This window comes from Alligator mississippiensis, chromosome 7, assembly GCF_030867095.1.
Source record: "Alligator mississippiensis isolate rAllMis1 chromosome 7, rAllMis1, whole genome shotgun sequence".
Taxonomy (NCBI): domain Eukaryota; kingdom Metazoa; phylum Chordata; order Crocodylia; family Alligatoridae; genus Alligator; species Alligator mississippiensis.
In genome coordinates, this window is record NC_081830.1 from 26736853 (window position 1) to 26741631 (window position 4779).

The following is a 4779-nucleotide window of genomic DNA, read 5'->3' on the forward strand; positions in this document are numbered from 1 at the left end:
ATCATTTTATTTTCTTTAAATTCTGCCAAGGGCTGGATTCTTTTATAATAATTATTATTTTTATAAACAACATCATACACATCATCATAACATAATTTATATTATTTTTAGTTCAAACATTTTAAGGGAAAGAGCAACTATCACTAATTTATCTTCTTTGTACTGTTTAATATTGTGGGTTACTTTATTTTGTCTCATTCTGGTCAATCTCTGTTGCCCACTGCATCATCTTTTTTTGTATCCTATTCCCACAATTTCTTTTTTACAAATATTACAGTAGTACTTAGACACTTCTGTTACAATATTTTCTAGAAAGCATCATTCTGGTGCATGCCAAATTAGTTATCTCTATTTTGATCCTCAAGTGATGTAAATGGAGCTGCAATTTTATACATGAAAGGAATATTTGTCCCACTTGTTTCAACATAGCTACATTGATTTGTACCAACTGAATGTGCAATGTATTAATCTCAAGAGAGCTGTACTAAACTTCTATAATCATTTTTGTCTTTGGGATAAGTGTCCATTTCTATTTAGTCTAGGCTTGACAAAAGAACTTAAAGGAACCAGGTATCAAATTCTCATAAAATGTCAAAAGCATTCAGGTGCTTAACTGTCTTAGGACTCTTTGAAAGCCTCAGACTTAACTTTAGCCTCTCTCTTTCTCCCCATACACATGCATACATTCACCCCTTTCTTTTGACACCCTTTGTCTGCATATATGTGTGCATGTGTATTTTCATTGTCCCTCTGGTTTTCAGTCTCTCTCTATTTAATTGCAGTTATAATTTTTATGTTTATCTATACTAAACACATATATCAGTCCCCCTTTCCCAAGTGTTTTAGTTCCAGCTTGCCATCCTTAAGCAACTGTGGCTGTCTCAATTTTAAGTGTAAATTATTCTCTATAACTATATAAGCTCTCTGTTTCTGCAATGGTGAAAGGTCACACCCATTCTACACAGGCTTTCCCTTTTCTGAAAAGCATTTTAACAAGTTTTCGCTTTTCTTCACACTGACTCCAAACCTAATTTATGAGACCGAAGTTTTCCCCTCTGTGAACCTGAATGAATAAAACAGAAAAGGATCATATGCCTATTTTTCCAAGGAAGTCCAAGGGAATTTAGCAATCATCTTCCAATGAATTTCATGTGGGTAGCAAACTCAATTAGGCTTTTTCTGAAAGTCTCATCCAAGTTGTTTCTTAGTAATATAAAATCAGTTTAATGACCTTTGCTTCTACATTTTTAAATGCTGTTTGCATCAATATATTACTCCAATTGCATATTCAAAAGGAGACACTTGATGCCAAAGACTCAATTCATGAGTTGGGTGCTTCAATCTCTTTGTTTCTTTTGGAAATCCTTGCCTGGAAGGGACCTCAGAAGGTCATGTAATCCAGCTTCCTGCTCAAGGCAGGATCAACCCTGGCTAAACCATCCCGGCCAAATGTCTGTCTAACCTGCTTCAAGGATGGAGATTCCAGTTTCTCTAGGTAGGCTTCTCTAAATGATCATAGGCTAGTCCTAATGATTACCCAGGGAATTCATGTAATTGGTTATTGACAGCATGTGAAACAAATATCTGTTCAGAATACTTTAGACTTACATGACCCTACCTTGGCACAGGGGTGGACTAAATTCCTTCTCCAGATCCACTTATTTACAGTCTCCTGTTCTCTTGTTTTTAGCTGTTGTGTGTCAAGATATACAAAGCTGAATAGGGGTTTTTAGCACGTCCCATTTTGGGTGCCAGTGGACCTTGGGACATATTCAGCTCATACAATTCCAAATTAAGGGGGGTTTTGTGCTGCAATAAAGTCGGGACAAAACAGAAGCAGACACTCTGAATGAGTCTGAGCATGCAGTGCTCATGCTGCACCACTATAGGGATGCTCAGCAGATATTCCAGCATGCCTTGCTCCACTGATTCCCGAGAACTGAGCAAAGTGCAAATTGCCTGTCTGCCTGACAGCCTGCTTTTGGCTTGTGGGGGAAGCTGAGATTTAGGGGGACAGATGATGGTGGTGGGGCCCAACCCTGCTCTTCCCCTGGATACTCCAGTAGAAGCTTAGTGCCTGTGTGCAGTGTGGGAAGGGCCAAGGGGTTAGTTTGCAGCTTGTTGGGACAATTAAGGGTTAATTCCTGTCTCCAAAGCTGTAAATAAGTATAGGGAATGGTGCATTCTGGGATGCTGGAAGACAGCAGTATCTCCATGGGGCAGGCGCATGTTTGATGTCCCTGTCAAAGATACTACGATCCCAAGATAAACCTCAGTCAAAAAAGCACAACTTTGCATCTTTTCTCTTCTGCTCTCAAATGGCTTGAATGTGCCTCTGCTTACACTTTGGGAAGTCGGAAATGGATTTGGAATGACAAAAACTGAATGTGTGCCAAGGGCATAAGTTGCACCTTTTAAAGGTAGGCTTGACTTTCAGATGGCAGCATTTTTGAAAACGAGGACACTTCCTAAAGTGTATTGAACCGGTTGCTCAATATCATCATCATCACCATCATCATCAAAAAACTCCAACCCATTCAGTTCTTTTAAAACTCTCTCCCTATGATTGTTGCAGTTTTATCTGAGCTGCTGGGGGAGCCTGAGTCACATTGAGTCATGTTTAGACATTATAACAGAGGAGAGAACAGTAGATGACAGTGTTTCATAAGCTTGTTCCAAAAGGATATATATATTTTAAAGAGTATGTTATTGAATATATTTCACAACATCTAGCAATGTATTGGATAATATTCAGTTGTACCCCTTACTATGTCTTGTGACTTGACAGATGAATTTTACAGCCAGTGCAGACAGGGGGAACCAGAGCAGTCCGTATGTTTTCATCCTCCAAGGATTCCCTGGCAATTGTTACATTCACGTCTCCCTCTTTATGCTCTTCCTCTTCATATACATCCTGACAGTGACAGCAAATGTCTTCATCATACTCAGAGTGAGAACTCACCCACAGCTACACACACCCATGTACTGGTTGCTCCTCAACCTCTCTTTCCTGGAAATATGGTACACAACAGCTTGTGTCCCTAAAGCCCTGGCAGTCCTCTTGGAGAAAAGTCAGGCAATCTCCTTCCTTAGTTGCCTCCTACAGATGTACTTTGTTTTCTCCCTGGGCGTACAGAATATTTCCTCCTGGCTGTCATGGCCTATGACCGGTATTTGGCCATATGCTACCCACTGCACTATAGCTCCATTATGAATGGCACCTTGTCTGCTCAGATGGCTCTTGGCTCTGTGGCTTTCTAGCTTTTCTGCCCCAGCATATTTGATCTCCAGGCTGTCCTTCTGTGGACGTAATATCATTAATCATTTCTTTTGTGACATAGCCCCATGGATAGTTCTCTCCTGCACCAACAAACGTTCAGTGGAGCTGGTGGCCTTCATCATCTCATTCATTGTCATCCTGGGCTCATGCGCAATAACTCTGGTATCCTACATTTACATCATCTCCACCATATTGAGCATCCCATCAGCCAAAGGTTGCCAAAAGGCCTTTTCTACTTGTTCTTCTCATATCATTGTCATGATTATCTGTTATGGCTCTACCATTTTCCTGCATGTCAAGCCTTCCATAAAGGAATCACTTGAATTGACCAAAACTGTCCATGTACTAAACACTATTGTCACTCCAGTGCTGAACCCCTTTATCTATGCTTTGAGGAACAAAGAGGTGAAGGATGCTTTGAGAAAAGTGGTCAGTGCGGCATGACTCATTCTCTCACAATGTCACTCTCATTAGATAAACAATATCCTGTTTGATGACATTTTTATTGTCCAAGTGCTGATATCTCTTATTCTCAGAAGTCACTATGACCTCAATGTGCTAGAAAGAGGATGTCACGCCTGGGGAGGTCGGGCCCGTGCCTGGAATTCTGTAGACCTGGGCTCCATTTCCAAGTCTATCGCAGAGGAAGTCTGTGACCTGGTCAAGTTGCTCCAGTTCTCTGTGACTGTTTTACCATCCAAAAGCTAGAGTTAATGGTGCTGGCTTCATTTTCTTAAAGCCTTCTGGACTCTACTGAGGAAAAGTATCTGATTTTGTTATGATCTCCCTTTAGCTCCCCTGAAAATCTGATCCGTTGTCATTATTACTATCTAGGTAGCAAGTGCTCTGGTTACCCAAAGCTGTCATGTTCCTATCTATCAAAGAACTGGAAGACAGTGTAACTACTGGCTCATATATTTAAAAGTAACGGAGGCTCCTTTAAACATTCAGTCCAACTACTGAGTAAATATCAAACACGGTAAAAAATAAATAGATCTGTGATTTGGAAATAATGTTGAGGGCTAAGGACAGAAGTTACACACAGACCGGCTTAAGTGATTAGAAACTGGTTTAAACCTGTAACAGAACATAAGTGCAGTGCACATAAACCAGTTTCAAAATGGCCAAAACCAGTTTGAGATAAACCTTGAATGCCGTATCAGACTTAACTGATGGAGCTCAAATGGGTTTATGCAATTTCTGTTCCAGATCCCTTCCTGGTTTAAGCTAAACCAGAATCCCCCAGTATCTCAGCATGCCCTCTGGGCTGAATTGTGCTCTCTGCTCCAGCGAAGCAGGGCTGGCCCTGCCCCTTTGATCCCCAGCCAGAGCAGGGACAGGCAGGGGTGGGGGCCTGGCCAGATGCTGGCCCTGGAAGGGAGCAGGGAAGAGTTTTATTCCACTTCTTCCTCCCCTGTCCCACCAGCAGGACCTGCCAGGCATTTCTCCCTTGCTGCTGCAGTGGGAGGGGCCTGGCCAGCCTCAGCAGTGGCCTGGCA

General features: G+C 41.6%; 1 pseudogene; it reads left to right on the forward strand.

Moving 5' to 3' along the window:
- Positions 1-3156: 3156 nt before the first annotated feature.
- LOC132251895 (olfactory receptor 6F1-like) lies at positions 3157-3724 on the forward strand (annotated as a pseudogene).
- Positions 3725-4779: the final 1055 nt, after the last annotated feature.